The sequence below is a fragment of the Callithrix jacchus genome, chromosome 18 (genome assembly GCF_049354715.1).
Source record: "Callithrix jacchus isolate 240 chromosome 18, calJac240_pri, whole genome shotgun sequence".
Taxonomy (NCBI): Eukaryota; Metazoa; Chordata; class Mammalia; order Primates; family Cebidae; genus Callithrix; species Callithrix jacchus.
Window position 1 is genome coordinate 47,609,435 of NC_133519.1, and position 22,180 is coordinate 47,631,614.

Below are 22,180 nucleotides of genomic sequence, written 5' to 3' on the forward strand. Positions count from 1 at the left end.
AGACTGTGGGTGAGTTTACTACTAACAGAGATGGTTTGCTTAAATGCCCCAATTCCTATCCATTCAAAGCGCAGAATGATTGTGAGACTTTCAAAGACTGTGCTAAAAAATTTTTTTACCTGTTGCAGCTGTAGGGCTTCAAAACAAACTCTGACCCCAAGATTGAATTTACATTCCTTTCAGGTCTGTCATGTTCAAGTTACAAACAACCGTGACTGGAGAGGCATGGGAACCTCAGAACTGAAAAGGAGATGTGTGGGATAACTGCAGTTGACTGAAAATAATTTAAACCAGGAACTTTTGCTTTCCTGCTCCCACCCAGCAATGCGGCACTTCTTGCCCGGTTTAAAAGGCTAATCTCATCTTACCGTATTCAGACATCGCAACGATCTTAATCAAAGGAGTGACCATCATCGTAAAGCCAAATCTTACCATGCTTGTCATTCCCCAGGGGAGCTTATTGAAAATATTCTAAGAGAAGGCTAATTTTCCTACAGATTACCAAGATTTTGCTCATTTTTATTGGAAGACAAGGCATTAAATGCATTGGTAAAAAGAATGCTAGTATCTTCAAAGAGTGCTGTATTGGCGGTTTTCTATAGGATAGGGACACTAGAGTGAAAATCTGTGTGAAATCAGTTCAGCTCTGACTTCAATAAAGATAAAACTACCCTCTGTACTGAGGTCCGGTAGCAACTGTTAGCCCTCAAAGGCACAGTGGGCATAGGTGTTGTAATACGTAGAAAGTTCAATCTTCTACTTAAAAGTTTAACCTGTAGAAATTTTGCATTTACTAATCAGATTATGACCCCATGACAAACACAAGACCAGTGGCTTGAGGTCAGATTTAATTTGTCCCATTAAAATAATACTACTACTACTAATAATAACAACACATAGGTCTGAAACAAAGGCCTGGTTCAAATCATCATATTTAGAAAGCTGTTCTATCAAATTTGCAGCCCTAAATCACCCCTGAATCATTTCAAAGACCAGAACTCCTGTATCACAGATTATTAGGCAGGGCAAATATTCTACTTGAATGATGAGTGATAATTTCGGGGGGTATGCTACGATATTCAGGAAATCACAATGTGGTTGTGTAAGAATCAGGTAATAAATTCAATTCCCCCATATGCCTTTCACATTAGGCCAGTAAGGACTGTAAGCCATAAGATGCTTGCTTTCCAATTATTTCAGTAAAAAATTATAATAGAAGAACACTGGGTGCATAAGCTATTATGGAGTAATATCAATTAAGGCAAAAATACAAAGTGAAGCTTCTTGTTTCTGCTAATAACGTAAATCTAGAGTCACATTGCTTGCTTTTCATGCTTGATACAATTCCAGGAATTTGGGAAACTTGCAGCCCTTGAAAATTGTGAAGGGAGTATTCATATTCCATCTCCAATTAACTCAGTATTTTGGCTAAGGCTTCAACATAGAGTTTTTCTAATTAAAACTGCTATTCCTGATGTGGTAGCTTTACCAGTGGTGTGATTCTTGGCACCAGGGATAATGCTTCCTCTCTGGTATAAACTGTTTTCTCTATAACTGTAAACAGAGAATATCAGGAACGGTTTTTCCTTCATATGTCAGTCACAAGAGTTAAACATTCGCATTGTATTCTGGGGTTAAGTAATTTCTCAGCATCTGTGCTACAATTTATTTTACAAGGATGTAGATCATCTCATTGTGCCACAAGACACATTTTGTTAATGACCATAATACTGAAAAATATAAAATGTGAAAGATGTTAAAAAAAAAAACCACCGGCAAGTAGCAGGTATTCTAGCTGGCATGAGGATTGAAAATAAATGTTATCTACATTGAGACTCTGGTGATTCTGTGCACATTTGGATTTCTTCTTCAAAATGAAGAACAAGTAACTTCTTCATGTCCCCTTACTAACAAAGATGTACAAATGTTGGAAGCTGCATAAAATGATTTCCCTGGTGACAGTATTGATAATGATGACTTCAGTGGTCTGTATTGGTGTGGCAGATGTGCCAGCTGCAGTTCTTTGGCTCCTCGATGCCCTCAAGAGATTGCTTCTGCTATTGTGATTTCGGGCTTGTTCCGGGCATAGGGTCTGAGCCAGCACCTCCAATCCTCCTGTTGATTCCGTGAACTATCCAATCCAATGTCTTTAAATAAATTCCTTTTCTACTGCAGTGAGATTCTGTTCTTGCAAGAATGCTGACTGATACAGCTAACTGAGGCCTCAAGGGCAATCATAGTCTGCAGTTCAACAAGATTTGAACAAATATTTCTTGAATGTCTACTGTGTACCAATCACTGTGCTAGTTGAGGGTTAAAACCACAGTATTAATAATTATTACTGCTATATTAATAGTAATTTTATCAGAATTTTTGTTGAGTTTTTTTGACGAAATTATATAATTATTATGAAAACTTAACGGTTAGCTATTATTTTCTTTTATAATTTATTTAGTGTTTTTCTATGTGCTGTGCTCAGCAATTTACATGGATTATCTCATTTAATCCTTACAACAGTCCTAGGAGATGGGTACTTTCGCTGATGAGAAAACTTCCCTAAGCAAGGTTCAGCTGCTCAAAGTGACAGTTATTAATTAAAGCCCAGAACAAACCAACTCTGAGAAAAGAAAGGCTCCTGCTTTAATAAACGTAAACTATTGTAGAGTTGACAGAGAAATAAAATTATGATTCCCTACACTTGAAGGGAGCTCTTGTTTGGTAGACGTTTATAAACATTATCATATCCAATCTCAGAATAACCGGGCGGTATGACAGTCTGGGTTTTTGAGATGTGGTGTAAAATAAATTTGAATTATAGGATCATTGCCAGAGTAACCTATGAGAGGAAAATAATAGACCTGAGGAAACATAAAAGGGAAGATAACTTTATATTTCTGTGAGGATCAGGACAATTTTTTTTTTTTGTATTTTTCCTTTGCAAAAACCTAAGACAGAATATCACGTATACTATGAATTAAGTATACATTTCTTAAATGTCTTAACCAGTTAACAAGATTCAGAAGGAAATGGCTGAATCTAAATAGAAATATCTACAGAACAGTTCATGTGAAAAAGCAGAGCTTAGTCACAGAAAATATGAAGCCCCGTTTTATGTGTCATGGGCCACGAATGACCCGTGGGGAAAAAAACCTTGAAGTAAAATATGTATTACAGTGCTAACCCTTAATACTAACATGGATACCGAGAATCCAGGTTGAAAGCAAACTGCAAGATAAAAACATAGATACATTCCTTAACTTACGGATAAGAAAATGGCAAAGGAAGTTTGGGTGGAAAAATTACAATGTGTGTAAACTGCAGATCGATGAATTATTAGTTGAAATATCCTGCAATAACCTGCGATCATTGGCTATAACCAAAATTAGTAGTACATATTCATGACCACACAAGTAAAATTCATGTTCAGTACGTTTTAAGTCTTTAGCATTCTTCTAGGCCGTTAACAGTCTTAACTCTGTATCTCAGTTATTGCTGTAATGCCTGCTGTATTAAAACAGTAATCATGACTTAGGTATGTTGAGTGCGTCTTTCCAAGTGTGATGCCTCCTAGGTAAGGCCTAGAGAAAGGCTGCAATATTTGCCTACCAGATCAAACTCAACTGAAAGCATGTACCCACTAGCAGATGAGAAATCCAGCTAGAGAGACGGTGGTGACACATAATCCCAGAGGAGGGATTTTTCTGCTGGCCTAAGGGGTCAGTGTGGTTGACTAGATGCCCCTCATAGGTCACTGGTTTCTTATTGGACATAAAGAAATCAGGAGATGTACACAAGCATATTGCTGGTTTTGATTGGTTGGTTGCTTGTTTGCTTTTATTAAATAATCAACAGTATGTTGATCAACACCTAATGGAGAGAGAGTTGGTGGAAAACACTCCACACCCTTTGAAGAGCAAGTAATAATACCCTCAAAGAAAAAAACTCTTTCTTTTAAATAGGAAATACTTGCTTGGCCCTAGTCCCTCTCATAGGCCAGATATTAATTTTTGCTCCTTTTCCCCAATATAAATGGAGGCCAAATAAGTTGAGTGATTTCCCTAGGAATAAAGATCTACAGAAAAGTGAAATTAGTACTTAAACTAAGAAATTTCATTCATAAGTTGTCTTTCACATTATGTTGCTACCTGAAATGTTAGATACGTTAACTGAAAATGTGTAATAATTATTAAAATAATACTAATTCACATATTGTGTAACTATTAGGAAAGTTAAGAAAAAGCATAAAAATATTATCCACTAGCCACACTGAGTATTTCTACGTACTACTGGGAAGAATAGGGAACTTGTCAATGATTTTGCCCCATGATATTCGGCTGCAATCTGATTTTTAAAAATTTTGTCTTCTTGTCACACCCAGTGGCTCATGCCAGTAAACCCAACACATCGGGAGGCCACAGCAGGAGAAGTGCTTGACACCAGAAGTTTGAGACCAGTTGGCACAATATAGTAAGACCCCAACTCTACATTTTTTTTTTAAATTGCCCTGTTGTGGCTGTAGTCCCAACTACTCAGGAGGCTGGGGTGAGATAATCACCTAACCCTGGGAGTTTACAGTGAACGGTGATTGCACCACTGCACTCAAACTGGGTGAGGGAGCAAGACCCTATCTCAAAATTTTTTTAAGAAGTCTTCCTTGTAGTGGTTTTACATGTAATGGAAGTGCCTACGAGATGAAAAAGAAAAACAATGTGACTAAATTTTTGGTAAGTCAATATCAGTGCTTTGGGTGACAAATAAATGGCTAACTCCTTATATACTAGTTAAATTTATTCTCAAATAATTAAATCTTGGCTTTTGTGTACATGAGATGCTATGCTCTTTATTTTTATCATGTTATGTTTATAAATGAGTTGCCATGTTTTTTAGTTGTTGAAGACTTTTTTCTCCGGATTGAATTAATCAAAGGTGGTATGCGTTATACTCTTCCATACAGTTTCTATAGTATTACTGAAATTTGTCAGAAAATGAACTTTATTGAATAAAAACTATATGTGATGCTTCTAATTGGTCATGTTTATTGATTCCAAATTAAAACATCTCAGACTGTGGCATTAATAATTTACAGATAATTGGCAACTGTGCTAACTTGTTTATCATGAATTTGGCACCATTGCCATCAGTCTCAAGCTGGGATGTTTCCCCCCATCCTCCTCCTTAGGCAATTCCAGTTTACACTTTATCAATAACAGAAAGTCACGTGGGATGCGGAAGGCTGACAGAAGTGGGAGCCATCATCCTCAGAAGTTTATGATAAGGAATATATGACATTTGAACATAGTCTTTCCCAAAATGCAGATATGATGGCTCCCACAAACAGATACAACAGCTTCCACAGAAATGGTAGCATGTCCAAGAACAGCAGCTTCCAAATACCTCCCCAAGGTTCCCCCTTCACAGTGGCCAGATGCATGCACTCTTGAACCTGTCTGCAAACTAGGTTTTCTATCCATGCCAGGGCTTTGAAATTAAGAATGTTTCTCTAGTTCTCTTTCCACCTTCTTCATTTCCTTTGTCTTCTCTACATCTTCATGTGAGCACTAATTCCCATTTCAAACCCCTTATTTCTATCATATTTTTGGATATTTATTTCCTGTTTAAACTCAGATGAACAAATCAAGTAATGCAGCTGCTGTTAGTTTTCTATTACACACATTCTCCACTCATTACAACCGGAAGACTGACTCTGTTGTGGATAGCAATGGATCCAGATATGAAACCACTTGCAGTATCTGGTGTATACATAGCAACCCATGTGGCCAATGAGAAAAAAGCAAGAATCTGTATATGAGGGAAGGGATGCATTCATGGCTAATGTTTTCAGTTTTAGATTTAGGTCTTGTCCTTACTCCTTATTGAGGTTTCCTGTGTCCTCTGGAGTAAAATGCAGACCCAAAGCTGGAGCAGCCGCATTGTAACCATGAGGAAAAAGTCAAGAGAAAGGGAAAGACACTGGACTTCATCTCCTCAAGCCCTTGAAGTGGTACTGGCACTACCATTTTGTTGCCGTTATACACAGATAGTTGTCATTGAAAATGAGCAAGAAAGAGCACGAATGGAAGGCTTTAAAGGTCCGAAGGCAGTGAGCTATCTCAATTGATTGTTCACAGTCAGTTACAGATCAAACTCCTTGTTCTACTCTTTCCCCCTTCTCACTACTGCACTTGACTAGTCAAGAAATAAATAAATAATTAAATAAAGCAATAACTCCTAAACTACTTATCTCAAAAGCCTTTATGTTATTAGAAATTGTTGAAGATTCCAAAAAGCTTTTGTTTGTGAAGATATTTTATAGGCATTTACCATATTAAATATGTACTTATTAATGTAAACAATTTACATAAAAGTAACATTATATGAATGAAATGCATATAAATAACACATTTTTATGAATATAACTGTATTTTCCCCAAAAATTTTTTTGTGAGAATATTAGCATTGTTTCAATTTTGCAAACCTCTTTAATGTCTCACATAAAAGAAAACATCTGGCTTCTCATATCTGCTGCTATATTCTATTTTTCACAGTATTATATACCATGTAGCTTCTAGACCCCTCCTCTGTACACTTGTAAGATAATAAAAGTGAAAACTGAAGGAAACAACATCTCTCTGTTATTGTAACAAGGGGCTTGATGCTGTGAACTGGCTAAAAGTATCTCAGGGACCAACAGATTTCTCCTGATACACTTTGAGAAATGCTGCGGCAAAAAATAATAAAACAATCCCCTTTCCTGTTTGTAAGTCACTTTAAAATTTACATGTTATTTCAATTAAAATCCTCGTCAGTCCTGTGATGTAAATCAGAGTAGCTCAGCTCTATCGACTCCCTTTTATTGTCAAGGGAACTAAGCTTCAAAGTGATAACATTTTCTCCAACATAGTATCTAATACAACGTTGATACCTACTCTGCCTTGTCTTTAATGTGTCCACTATGTCATAGTAGTTCTCGTCTGTGGAAAGTAATACTGAAGGGATAGATAGAAAAAATCTGAAACTGAAAAATTTACTTCTTAGTATCTATGAACATACATTCAATTATAAACACATAAATACAATATTTATAATATATTATATACATTAGCCTATCTATACATACAAATGGCCAAACTCAAAGTTTATATATTTTGTTTCAAATGTAATAATACGTAACCAATTTTTAAAATACCTGTGCAGTTTTTATATATAATAGCATTTAAATAATATAATGAAAAGCAGCACCAATTTCATAGTATTTGTAGTATGCTACCTAATCAAAGAAAAGGGAGTCTGTGATATTCCTAAGAGTTTACATGTAATGTTTCATTTTTCAAACCAACTAACATATTAAAGAGAAAATCCTATATGAGTTCATATTTAACAACCGTGGATCCTCTCAATAATTTTGCCTCTTTCTACAGATTGTCTTGGAATTTCATGAGGCAGAGAAACAAAACTTGGACAGTTATCATGTGATTTTTCCCCTGAAACACACCATCAAATACTAAAATTGGAGCCTTCTATTTATTCTATCTACTGCAGAGCTGAGCTTCTCTGGCCACTGCTCTGAGAATCACGATTACTCTCCTTTGTGGAGAACTCTGAGAGCCAGTCATAAAAGATATAAATGGTACCGCATGGCCTGAGAGCCTGATGCTTTGTAGACTCCTGGCATTGTGTATAAGAAAAGTGGTCTAATAATAAAATCATGGCAATATTACTCCTTTCTCACAACAATATTTTCAGTAGTAATCTAGGCAATAAAGGTAATAGCAAGTCTAACACCACTGGCAATATTAAATTGAAATAGCAAATTGCAAAGCGAGTGAAATTGTTGTCAGAGGGATTGATCTAGAGTAGAACCAATATTTTAGCTTCCAAATAAATGTTCAATAAAATGATGCTTCACTATTGTGCAAACATTATAATGGTGATTTACCAAAGATATATTACTTTAAAAAAGTCTTCTGTTCTTTCATAGACTGGGGCACAATAAAAATAACTAAAATGAAAACAGAGTTATTTTTACATTCCAATGAGTTTTAGGTATTCATAATACATTACTTAACTCATCCTACAAACGAGACTCTCAATATCCAGGAATGTTATTTTTATTTATATTGGAGTCCATGGAAACATTAGATCTTAGCCAGAAAGATTGCTGCTTCTCTCTACAAGCAAATGCAGTCAATAGGTTTAGAAATGATTCTTTATATATTAAAAACTAAAACTTTCTTCATGTTATTTTATGTTAAGAAAATATTTAAAAAGAATTATTATATATGTTTTACTCCTTACAGGACATGAAAAGCATAACAGAAATCTGTCATCTATCTATCATCTATTATTTATCTGTCTAGCTATCATAGATGAACACTGGTTACATTTCCTGTAACTTTCAGAAGATGGTATATTTTGCAGTAGTAACACAACGTCTCTTATGATTAAAACAATTTATTTATTTCTCACGTTACATGCCTCAGTGAATCAGTGTTGGGCTTTGCAGGATCTTGGATCATGGAGGTTCTATGTTCTAACTGCACACACTGGAACATAAGGCCTTCCTGGTTTTCACAGCAGGGGAAGAGAGAGTAACATGTGTTTTTGCTTTGTTTTGTTTTATTGTCTCAGCCCATTAATGATAGCCTCTCCTTGCATTAACCCTTTATTTTTCAGAACTTATCGCATTGCACCATCTAACCACAAGAAAGCTAGAAAAAAAATAAAAGAATGAAAATGATAGTTGGTGGGCATTCTGTGTCAAAATATCATCAAACATTCCTTTCCTCTCATTGTTCCACATGAAGAACATACTCCACACTTCCCTGGGAAAGATGATCCAACTATCCCATCACTGTATCAAGTGCAAAGATCAAGTTCCTTGAGAGATGTGGACTAGTGTGTTAATCAATTTCAGTTATGGCTCCCATTGGTCTGCAAGTCAATTATAATATGAAGTTTAGATAATGAGTTATTTGCCTCCAATAGTAATATTAATGTTGGAGGAACAGAATAACCACCATAAACATAGCCGTTTATAAAGGACACAAATAGGAGATACAGAGTCAGGATTAGAAGTCACCCTGAAGCACTATGTGACGGGTGCATGAAAAGGTCCTTACTTTGGAGGTGGTTTTACTTTCTGAGAGGTTGTTCTTAATCATGTCCCTTTACTAGTAACCCTTCCAGCTATTTTGCAGATACAGTTCCTGGATGTTCTTAATCATGGCCCTTTACTAGTAACCCTTCCAGCTATTTTGCAGATATAGTTCCTGGATGTTCTTAATCATGGCCCTTTACTAGTAACCCTTCCAGCTATTTTGCAGATATAGTTCCTGGATGTTCTTAATCATGGCCCTTTACTAGTAACCCTTCCAGCTATTTTGCAGATACAGTTCCTGGATGTTCTTAATCATGGCCCTTTACTAGTAACCCTTCCAGCTATTTTGCAGATATAGTTCCTGGATGTTCTTAATCATGGCCCTTTACTAGTAACCCTTCCAGCTATTTTGCAGATATAGTTCCTGGATGTTCTTAATCATGGCCCTTTACTAGTAACCCTTCCAGCTATTTTGCAGATACAGTTCCTGGATGTTCTTAATCATGGCCCTTTACTAGTAACCCTTCCAGCTATTTTGCAGATATAGTTCCTGGATGTTCTTAATCATGGCCCTTTACTAGTAACCCTTCCAGCTATTTTGCAGATATAGTTCCTGGATGTTCTTAATCATGGCCCTTTACTAGTAACCCTTCCAGCTATTTTGCAGATATAGTTCCTGGATGTTCTTAATCATGGCCCTTTACTAGTAACCCTTCCAGCTATTTTGCAGATACAGTTCCTGGATGTTCTTAATCATGGCCCTTTACTAGTAACCCTTCCAGCTATTTTGCAGATATAGTTCCTGGATGTTCTTAATCATGGCCCTTTACTAGTAACCCTTCCAGCTATTTTGCAGATATAGTTCCTGGATGTTCTTAATCATGGCCCTTTACTAGTAACCCTTCCAGCTATTTTGCAGATATAGTTCCTGGATGGCTACATTTCTTTACACTTTTTTTCCCTCTGTGCCTCTTTTAAATTTAAAGGGACTGGCTACTTTAAAGCTGTCAAGATTTCAAATGAAGACCACACCCTCATTGTGAGGTTCTGCAAAATATGTGTCCCTCAGGCTTTCTCATTTTTACTTTTACTGCTTGGGGTCAAGAAGCAGTTAGCTCTTTTAAATCTGGAGAAGTGAAATCTCTGACTTTGTCTGTTTCATGTACCAAGGAGAGCTCATCTGCTTCTTTTAACACATGGCCAAACACAGCCGTTAGTCATCAACCCAAAACACAAAGACTGCTTCTTAATCTCTTTCTATGGAGCTAAAATTGCGTGAGGCAAATGACCTTCCTCGCAAGTAACTGCAGACGACACTGCTACCACAGGATAACGTCGGCTGACATATTTTTTTGCTACATCTCCAACTGACTACCAGGCCAAAATCACGGTTTTGTTTGCTGGTTTGCAGTGGAAGTACCCAATTCTAGTGCACAATTTCTGTAGTAGTCAGGAAAGACAAGGTTGTGTTAACAAACCTAAGATGTATTATTTAAATAAAAAAGATTAAATTATTAACCAGATTATTGAAAAAAAAAGGAAGAGTATGTATTGGTAGGAAACTACGACCTGATATTTACAATACTGAAACCCCATAAGCTCTAAAAACAGAATCAGAATTTATAATTAATTTGACAATTAAGCCTGATTTTCCCTAAATTCTTTTGGGAATAAATGTTTCTTAATGCATTATGATGCAATCTCCAACAAACTGGAATGTTTTCTCACATGCACTGCAGTTGACCCTCCTAGTCAGTGCTCCACATCTGTGGATTTAACCAGCTACAGGTGGAAAATAGAAAATTTAAAAAGTGGTTGCATCTGTACTGCATACGTAGAAACATTTTTTTCTTGTCATTGTTCCTAAACAATACAGCAGAGCAATTAGTTACATAGCATTAGGTTGTATTAAGTATTATAAATAATCTGGAGATGATTTAAAGCATATGAGAGGATCTGTGCCAGATATATGCAAATATTATGCCATTTTATATAAGAGACTCAAGCATCCATGGATTTTGGTATCCTTGGGGGTCCTGGAACCCCTGGATACCAAGAGACTGTATTTTTATCATATTTTCATTTTAAATGATAAAATATTATAAATTCTGTAACACATTTTCTCCAAGGGTTTTGCATGTAGTACTACAGACCTATAATTTCTAAATAATGTAGAACAATAGGATATCATAGGTGACTGCTTGTGCATAAAACTTTGGTACACAATATGTTTCTCTGGATTTATTATATTCATATTTTTAGCTTGTCTCACTTTCAATATATATTTATTTTTCTTTCTGAATATTAGTGTATGTTGTTGTTATTAGTGTTATAACCATTTGCATTTTAAATATGCTTAACCAGAGCAATTGTTTCTGTGTAAGCCAGTTGTAATGCCACACTTTGCAAATGCACGTTTTTGCTAATCAAAACTTTAACATTTTATTACTGCATAGGATCAGAAGAGTAGAGAAAGACATCTAATGAATTATGTAAAAATGTTGATGCTAAAAGCCTGAATACTGGTTCTATGTATTTCTTGCTTGCTGATGAAGATTAATCACTTCTCAGAGCATATATGACTGTTTAGCCAGTAGTGATAGAAATTGAATTCCCTTTTTCTTATAGCCTCTACCCATCGCTTACATAAGTATCTATAAATGTACAGACAACCGCTATAGAGATAAAAGGAAACAGACTTGCTAAAAAGAAATATTAGACAAATTGGATGAGTTAAATGATAAAACAATATCTGAGTAATGAAAAAAGTCAAGAGAAATTGAAGAACTGTAAGGGAGGTAATGCATTTAAATTCAGTAGGTTTTATTTCATACAGAATTATTTGAAATATTCCCATGAATGAAATTTGATTATCAGCTTAGTAGAAATAACAGTATATTCTAAACTGAGCAGACATCTGTAGAATTAGATCACGGCTACCTTTCTCCTTTCTTTTATTACAATGTCAGCATAATATTTAAAATGCCTCAGCAAACTCTTTCCTTCATAACTTTAATAAGTAGATTTGCCAGGTGCAGCACTAGCAGGAGGCCCATAATATATTTAAGTTGGAAAATGAGGCAATTATATTTCAAAGTTCTGATTGGCTACATTTTAATTTCAGAACTATGAGATGAACTGATTTAGCTAGTGGCTTTCTGGAGAAATCTCCCACATCTGCACCTGTTCATTTTATTAAAACAGAAACACCTTGCCAGGGGTGAGAAAAAGATATTGGTCACAGAAGCAGTGACAGCTTGGTCCCTCTGCTTTTACTATTGATTACATTTCTTGATAGTCACATGGGAAGTTAATTAGTAATAGGCAATTAACACTCTTGAAAAATAATGAAGAAAACATAATTATATTGAGAAGCCCCAAAGACTGTTTGTAATCTTAAATGTGATATTCCCAGGTCACTTCATATAGCTTTGGCACCTGAGGCCTTGACATTCTTTTTTTCTACACTGTTTTGTCAACCCAGTCTCTGTCCCTCACAAAAAGCAGTAATTATTCATGCTCTATTTTCTTATTTTAAATTAATAAAATGAATACTGAATTTTCATCAGTCTAATTAAAAATCCCCCAAGGAATCTCTCAATGAAAACAAGATAAAATTTGCTTTGCATATAAAGTGAATAGTCTTTCAAGTAAAATACATCTGCTATCAGTTTGTGATGTTACATTTATTTTCTTTCCCCCTTTCTCCATTAAGGGGTAGTGGCTCAATGAACAGACTCTCAAGCTGAGCCACTTAGGCTTTAATCTCTGCACTGACACTCAGAAACCATCTGACCTTAGAGACAGTTCTTTGTCCTACCTGTGACATAGTTTTCTGTAAAGTGGAATAGTGTTGGTTTTGTACTAGTTATTTTACTAATTTTATCTTGAGTGAACACAGGTGGTATTCATGGTAAATAATGTGTCAGCCCTCCTATTCTCTAATCCTTACTGCTGTGGTGACATAAGAATGGTTGATGCCATTTTCTTTTCTTCCAAAACACAACATGCCTTTGACTTGGGACAAGGAGAAAAAAAATTTTCTGCACACAAAAGGGAAAGAGCAGCTGCCCGCTGCCTATTTGAAAAGGTCTAATGGGCCTGATTCCTAATTTCACCTCTTTGGTATATCACTGAAATCTCTCTAGGAACCAGGTAACCCTGTGTGTCTCGAATTTTACATTACTATTTCACAACCTAGAGGTGTATTCAAATTCAGAATCTTTATTCCTCCTTCAAATGTGCACACCTATGGATATAGCTGTTACAGTCTTTGTGGTACTTTGGGGTTTATGCATGAAACTGAGAGTGAGTTGCAACTATTTGGACTTCTTGGGTTGATAAAAGAAGCGTTAGTATCCTTTTAGATCACAGAAATTTGTTCCCCAAATAGGGTAAAAATGTTATAGATATAATACTTACGGTATAGTTTTAGGAGAATAAGTAAGACATTTTACAGGAACTTTAAGAAATCCAGGGAAGCTACGTATTCTCACAAGTAACAATAGGAGCTACCCAAGAGGATTTGTGATGCTTAAATAAATTGCTTAACAAATCACTCATAATTACCTCCTCAAAATTATAGTACCAAAAAATTCTAACTACAATTGATTTTTCAAAGACTTTAGAAGTCAGTGTATTAACCACAGTATTTAAATATTGAAAGAAGCTCTATGTAACACATAGCTAATACTCAGCTGCCTTTATTTAACATTTTATTTTAAAATAGCAAAAATTCATAGGAAGCTACTAAAATAGTACAGAGATAGTCCTGTGTACCTTTCATCTGGGTTCTGCTAATGAGTGTATTTAATATCAGTAAAGCACAATACCAGAAACAGGAAATTAATAGGCATAATTTGTGTGTATAGTTATATACCAGTCAACATCAATACTATTCTATCTTTACAAAGATATGCTCAGTTCCTACTCCTTGTGGTTACACCAATCCCTCCACTTCCCACTGCCCCTCATCCCTGGCAAATACTAACCAACTGTTTTTATCTCCATACCTTTTTAATTTTGAAAGTGTAATAGACATGAAATCAGACAATACATGTTTTTCTGAGATTGGCTTTTTTTTTTCACTCATCATAATGCCCTTAAGATACATTAAAGTTTTTGTTTGCAAAATGTTCATTCTTGTTATGGGTGAATATAAATTCATGGTATGTACAATAAAGTCTGTTAAATAATTTACATAATGAGGAGCATTTTGGTTCTTTCTAGTTTTTGAACACCATAAAGAAAGTAATCCACTTTCACTTCATGTAAGTTTAGATATGTTAAGGTGAGCCTGCCTATTTTTTCTCTTGTCATTCCTTGCTTTTGCTATTTTCCTTTTGTCCTGCTTTTCTGTGAATGAAATTTTCTTAGAATTTTATATGATTTATCTGGAGTATTTTATAGTGTTTCTCTTTGTATGTATTTGTTTTAAATGGCTGCTTGAGGTATTACACTATGTGTACATAACTTACTACAGTGGACCAGTGTAGGTATTTTGTCAGTTTGAATAAATTATAGGAACCTTACATCCTCTTTAAGTTCCTTTACTCGCATCCATTTATAATGCAATTACCTTAAACATTCCCTCTACATATACTGAGTATCATTCTAGACCATTTTATAATGTTTGCTTTGGCCATCAAGTGTAATTTAGAAAACACAAGAGGAAAATGAAAGTTTGTTTTGTTTACTCATTGTTTTACTATTAAAAAAATTTTTTTTTGAACCTTTCGTTATTTCTTTCTGTTTAGGTAACTTTAGTAGCCATTAATTTAAGGAGGTCTTTAGTGACAAAATTATCTTAGTTTTCCTTCATTGGAACCTACAAAAATCAATTTAATTTTGGAAGGGTATTTTTGCTTGATATTGAGTCATAGTTAACATTTTCTATTAGCACATAAATATGTCACTTCCTTCTTTTCTCATCCTCTTAGTACTTGATAAAAATTATTGAAATTATTTTCCACCTCTAGTTAAAGGTGGTTTCTCCCTTGTTGTTTTCAAGATTTATTTTCTTTGTATTTTCAAATGTTAGACTGTTATGTGTCTTGGGGTGGACTTCTTTGTGTTTATCCTATTTAGGATTCTTTCAAATTCATAAACTTTAGGTTTATGTATTTGCCTAATTTTTTTAATTCTCTGCTCTTATATCTTTGGATACTGTTTAGACTCTTCTTTCTCCTCTTCTTGCAGGATTCTGATGATAAGAAAGGTGGATCATTTGTGAGAGTCCTGCAGTTCCCCCAGTCTGCTTATTTTCTTTCAGAATATTTCTCACTGCTGTTCAGATAATTTCTGTTGTTCTACCTTCTAGTTAAATGATTCCTTTCCTTGCCTTATTAATTCTTCTGTTGAGCTTATCCTTTGATTGTTTTGTTTTAGTTAAACTCTTTACTTATACCATCACAATTTGGCCTTGATTTGAGTTATTAAAGATAGTCTACAGTGTTATTTAGGCAGGAGGCTAGGCACATTGACAATATTTAGGATGGGGAAACCCATACCAGAAAGACAAACAACGTGATTTAGTGTGGGAGCTTTGGTTCACACAGTATCCATTGACACGGAGACTAAGGTCAATCATATGGACTCTCAAATCATCAATTATGCCTAGGTGAGGGATAAACTGCTTCCCATGGCCAACTTTAAAATGTATCAGTTTCTTGTAATTACTTATAACTGGAAGTGAAATAACCTTCAGTGATGTCTGTGGGTCCTTCAAGTGAATTATCACAATTGAGAGTGGTTTTGGTAAATTCCTGAAGTTGCAATTAGTGACATAAATGAGATAAAGGTACACTGTGAGAACTGTTACCTCTAACTTAGCCATCAGTCTAACTTACCACGTTGAGACTTTGCATTTTCTTTAGTTTTCAAGCATGATCATAATTTTCACTGAAGCATGTTTATGACAACTCTTTTTCAGTCTCTGTCAGATGATTCCAGCAACTGTATTACTTTCCCACTGGCATCTTTTGATGCTCTTTTAATCTCATTTAAGTTGAGATTTTTTGGAACTTCATATAAGTAATTTTGATTTAAACCTGAACATTTTGGGCATTATTTGGGAACTACTAGGGCTTATTTAAATGTGTTTTTTGCAAGTCATGCCTGACTCTGCTCAAATAGGGAAGAAGGATAATGACAGATTAATGGCAGGTTAGCACGGAAGTTTTAAGTTCCAAAATTTGTCTTCCATTGAAACCACTGGGGAACAGGGCTTCTCATTACAGCTGGGAAAGGGTGGTAGGTCAGTTTTCCCATGAAGTTTCTGCTGATACCCTCCTGGTAGTGTGGGATGAATGCCTCATTAATGCTCTGCAGATATCTCCACTGACACTGCTGGGGTTTGAGCTTGCGAGGAAAGTCCTGACTTTCTGACTTTCCAGTAGGAGTCCTTTGACACAATGTGGATGGCTGTAATCATGACCACTGAGTGGGGATGAAAGTCCAGGCTCCCCACTTGGCTTTCTATCATACCATCACAATGGGGCTGTCTGGAGTACTTCATGACAGCCTGAAGACAGCAGAAGCCCAGACTCTCCACTGGACCTTTAATGACGAGGGTAGGTTAGGGCTGCAGCATTTTATGTGGTGCTTGGCAGGAGCAGTACAATTATTGTCTGAAAGTTGTCTACTGCTTTCTTGCCCCTTTCCTGATTCTGTCTGCGCCTAGAGAGAGGAGATTTTTCTTTTGTATGTTCCCACTGGTATTTTCAGGTTTCTGGAGAGTGTACCATATAGTGCATGACATGTAAGGCAAAATATATATTTTAAAAAGTAACAACAAAGCTCCAAAGAACTGATAGCTTTATTTTTCTCATGTCCTACAGTCTTTCTCCAGAATATGAATGTCTCTGCACTTCTTAAAGTCTTATGTTGAGCTTATATAGAAAGTTTTAGCTAAAATTCTTATTTTTAGGGGCAGAAATAAAGTTGCACTAATGTTTTTCTTATTAAAAATAATTTATTGGCCCGACGCAGTGGCTCACGCCTGTAATCCCAGCACTTTGGGAGGCCGAGGCAGGTGGATCACGAGGTCAAGAAATCAAGACCATCCTGGTCAACATGGTGAAACCCCGTCTCTACTAAAAAAATACAAAAAATTAGCTGGGCATGGTGGCGTGTGCCTGTAGTCCCAGCTACTTGGGAGGCTGAGGCAGGAGAATTGCCTGAACCCAGGAGGTGTAGGTTGCGGTGAGCCGAGATCATGCCATTGCACTCCAGCCTGGGTAACAACAGTGAAACTCCGTCTCAAAAATAATAATAATAATAATTTATTGTGGCATAGATGCATAATTTGAGATCTACTCTCTTAATAATTTTAAGTGTACAGCACACTGTAATGTTGACTGTAGGTGTACTGTTGCACAGTAGATCTTTAGAACTCATTCATCTTTCTTCAGAAACTTTATACCCATTGATTGCCAACTTTCTTTTATGTATTTCTTTATGTTTTGTCTTAAGCTATTTAATTAGGGGTTTAAGGCATTTAGAACACCAATTTGTGAGGATAAATTCTATTCGTCAGGGCAAACACAGATGGCAGGTAGCCCTGGAGCTGAGGAATAGCTTTGATTTTTGGTGAAATTTGTGAGCCCACAGCTTTCTGATCGATCTTGTGTTGCTCTGTAATCTTGTATTTCTCTTTTGCTGTGTCAAAGATCTCACCTTCCTGGAGTCGGGGCTTCCACAGCTTCTTGTTCTTGAAGTAAGCATCAGTAAGATGTTTTGTGATTTTTACATTGCTGATATCAATTTTGGTTGAGGCAGCAAAGACAAATTTCTGGTGTGTTCTTTGTAGAGGAACTTGATTGAGGACCAGAGGTCCAGTCACAAGTAACAAGCCACCAGCCAGCTGCTTCAGGAAAACCACCCTCTTGCCCCTGTGGCTCCAGTGAGGACGATCAGAGTGTTCCAGGGATTGATGCTGGCTCACAGTTTTCTCACATGCTGACTAAAGGGTTTTCTGCCCTGGCTCACCAGCTTTCGAGGGGCATCTTCAGTTGGATAATAGCTGGGCATTTCGCGAAGTTTAACCAACAACTGGTTTTGTAACAGTTGCAAGAACCTTCCCTTCTTTTTCTTATCAGCCTTGGATTTAGCAGCTAAGTCCTTCCTCTTGTACATACATGGCCTTTCTGGAATACATGGCAGATGGGGAATACCTGCCAATTCCTCTGACAAGGACAGGACTGCGTCTGCAATAGGGCTTCCCCTTCTTGGGCTTTTTAGGCTTCAGCTTACCCTTTTTCACTTTGCCACCAGCATCAGCCTTCTTGGCTTCGGGTTTCTTCTCTTTGGCATGTGGCTTCTCAACTTTTTCAGCCGCCATCTTTCAAGATGGGAAAAGTGATCAGCAACTTTCAATGTCCCCCTCCTCCCATCTTTTGGCAACACCATTTTACTCTTTGATTCTATGAATTAGACTATTTTACAGAGGTCACATAAAAGAAACTATGTACTATTTATCTTTCTTTCACCAGCTTTTTGCACTTGATATAATATCTACAAAGTACATCAATACTGTTAATAATTCAGAATTTCATTCTTTTGATGTGTTGTTATAGAATTAGACTATCTCCATACATATATATGTGAATAGCACTGTAATAAACATGAGAGGGTTACGGTCTCCTTGAGTTATGAATTTGATTCATTTGTTTAAACGACCAGAAGTAGAATTGTTATGTGAAACGTTCTATGGAAGTTCTACGCTGACATCTTGGAGGAACCCTCATACTGTCTACCATAGCAGCTATGCAACTTTGCAGTCCCAACAATAATGTGCAAAAGTTCCAATTTCTACGTGTCCTTGCCAAAATATAGAAAAATGAAAGAGAACACAGAGCCTGGAAATAAATCCATGCATTGGCAGTCAACTAATCTTCCACAAGGGTGCCAAGAATATGAATGAGAAAAGGATAGTCTCATTATCAAATAGTATCTGAGAATGCAGTTATAACATTAAACCTGAAACCAAGAGCTGGTTCTTGGAAAGAATAAACAAGACTGATAAAACACTATCTTGAATTAAAAAGAGAGAGAGGCTGGGCTCGGTGGCTCACGCCTGTAATCCCAGCACTTTGGGAGGCCGAGGCGGGTGGATCACGAGGTCAAGAGATCGAGACCATCCTGGTCAACATGGTGAAACCCTGTCTCTACTAAAAATACAAAAAATTAGCTGGGCATGGTGGCGCGTGCCTGTAATCCCAGCTACTCAGGAGGCTGAGGCAGGAGAATTGCCTGAACCCGGGAGGTGGAGGTTGCGGTGAGCCGAGATCATGCCATTGCACTCCAGCCTGGGTAACAAGAGGGAAACTCTGTCTTAAAAAAAAAAAAAAAAAAAAAAAAAAAAACAGAGAGAGAGAGAGAGGACCCAAAATCTCCAAAATCAGAAATAACACAGACAACATTAAAATCGATTATGCAGAAATACAAAAGATACACAGAGACTACAATGAATATTTCTGTGCATGCCAATCAGAAAATCTACAGGAAACTGATAAGTTCCTGTGAACCTACAACCTCCCAAGATTGAATCAGGAAGAAAGTGAAATCTCCCTGACCAATAAGAAGTTCTAAAATTGAATCAGTATTAATAAAACTACCAACCCCAAAAACACTTGGACCAAATGGATTTACCCAAATTCTACCAGATGTACAAAGAAGAACTCTCACCAATTCTAATGAAACTACTCCAAAAAAATAAAGGAAGGGGGGCTCATCCCTAACTCATTCTATAAAACCAACATCAGCCTGACACCAAACTTTGACAAAAGTACAATGAAAAAAGAAAATGTCAAGGCCAATAACCTGATGAACATAGATGGAAAAACCCTTGAAAAAATTCAAGCAAGCTGAACTCAGCAGCATTTTAAAAATCTATACCACAATCATGTAGGCTTTATCTCTAGGATGCAAAGCTGGTTCAACATATGCAAATCAATAAATCTGATTCACCACATTAACAGAATTAAAAGCAAAAAGCTTACGATATTCTCACTATATGCAGAAAAAGCTTTTAATAACGTTCAAAAGCTCTCCATAATAAAAACTCTCAACAGACTAGGCATCAAAGGACATGCCTCTGAATAATAAGAATCATCAATAACAAACCCAAAGCCAGTATCATACTGAATGGTCAAAGCTAAAGGATTCTTGAGAAGTGGAACAAGTGAAGAATTCCCACTCGCATCATTCCTGTTCAACATAGTACTAGAAGTCCTAGCTAGAACAGACAGAGAAAGAAATCAAAAGGCATTCTAAAAGGAAGGAAGTCAAACAATTGCTTTGCTAACAAAAAGACTGTATACATAAAAAACACCCAAGAATCCACTGAAAGTGTCATAGAACTAATAAGTGACTTCCGTAAATTTTCAGAAAAGTTTTGTACAAAATCAATGTAGGAAAAATTGGCATTCCTACACAGCAGTAAGATGCAACTGATAGCCCAATCAAAAAGATAATTTCATTTACAATAGCCACACACAAAAATAAAGTACCTAGAAATACATCTCACCAATGAGGTGAAATAACTCTACAAAACCTGTAAAACACTGCTGAAAGGAATCAGAGATGACAAATGAATGGAAAAATATTCCATGCTCACAGATTGGAAGAATTAATATTATCAAAATGGTCACACTGCCGAAAACAATTGACAAACCCAACATTATTTTTATCAAACTACCGACATCATTTTTCACAGATTTTGAAAAAGAAACTATTCTAACATTTATATGAAACCAAAAAGAGTCAAATGCCAAAGCAACCCTAAGAAAAAAGAACAAAACCAATGGACTCACATTATCCAACTTCAAACTATACCATAAGACTGTACTAATGAAAACAGCATGATACTAGTATAAAAACAGAAACATAGACCAATAGAACAGAGCAGAGAAAGCAGAAAAAATGCCACGCATCTATCTCCTGATCTTTGACAAAGCTGACATAAACAAGTAATGGACAATGGCGTCCTCATTCAATAGATGGGTGCTAGAAGAGCTGGCTAGCCATATGCAGAACATTGAAAAATGGACCCCTATCTTTCAACATACACAAAGATTTACTAGCGATGAATTAAAGATTTTAATGTAAGACTTCAGACTATAAAGATTCTAGAAGAAAACCTTAGGAAATATTCTTCTACACATAGGCCTTGGCAAATAATTTATCACTAACTACTCAAAAGCAATTAAATAAAAACAAAAATCCAAGTATGAACTAATTAAACTCAAGAGCTTCTGTGCAATGAAAGAACCTGCCAACAAAGTAAACAGAATGGGAGAAAATATTCACAAACCATGCAACTGACAGAGGCCTAACATCCAGAATCTATGACAAACTTGAACAAATCACGAGAAAAACAAACAAATAACCTCATTAAAAATGGGGAAAGGACATAAACATATACTTCTCAAAATAAGATGATACAAGCGACCAGCAAACACACAGAAAATGCTATCATCACTCATCATCAGAGAACTGCAAATCAAAACCACAATGAGATACCATTTCGTGCCATTTAGAATGGTTATTATTAAAAAGCAAAAAAAAAAAAAAACACAAAAAAAAACAAAAAGAAAAAACAGATGCTGGCAAGGGTATGGAGAAAAGGGAATACTTACATACTGTTGGTGGAAATATAAATTAGTTCATTCACTGTGGAAAGCCATCTGAAGATTTCTCAAGGAACTTAAAACAGAGCTACCATTCCACTCAGAAATCCCATTATTGTGTATATGCCCAAAAGGAAATTTACACCAAAAAGATACATGCACTCATGTATTCATTACGGGACCATTCACAATAGCTCTGACATGCAATCAACCTCAGTGCCCATTAATCATGGATTAGATAAAGAAAACGTTGTTCAAATAAATGATGGCCTATTATACAGCCATCAAAAGAACAACATCATTTTCTTTACAGCAATATGGATGCAGCTGGAGGCCATTACCCTAAGCAAATGAATGTAAGAACAGAAAACCAAATACTTTGTGTTCTCATTTATAGACTTATAGTGGGAGCAAAACTTTTGGCACTCATGGACATAAAGGTAGCAAAAATAGA

The 22,180-nt window shown here is 36.1% G+C and overlaps 2 protein-coding genes across 19 annotated transcripts in view; one reads left to right on the forward strand and one right to left on the reverse strand.

Moving 5' to 3' along the window:
- BRINP3 (BMP/retinoic acid inducible neural specific 3) overlaps positions 1-22,180 on the reverse strand; it is a 380,288-nt gene that overhangs the window by 75,177 nt on the left and 282,931 nt on the right. The gene's annotated exons all lie outside the window — the stretch shown is intronic.
- The window catches only part of LOC128930086 (uncharacterized), a 155,990-nt gene that overhangs the window by 58,439 nt on the left and 75,371 nt on the right, over positions 1-22,180 (forward strand). For 3 of the 8 annotated variants that reach the window (XR_013529022.1, XR_008477658.2, XR_013529023.1), the window contains one exon: positions 184-6,310. The exons of 3 other annotated variants lie outside the window; for them this stretch is intronic. The gene's annotated coding sequence lies outside the window, so the exon portion shown is untranslated. Of the gene's footprint in view, positions 1-183; positions 6,311-22,180 lie in introns of those variants that run through there. 2 more of the 8 variants (XR_008477659.2, XR_013529020.1) reach the window with 2 other exon arrangements.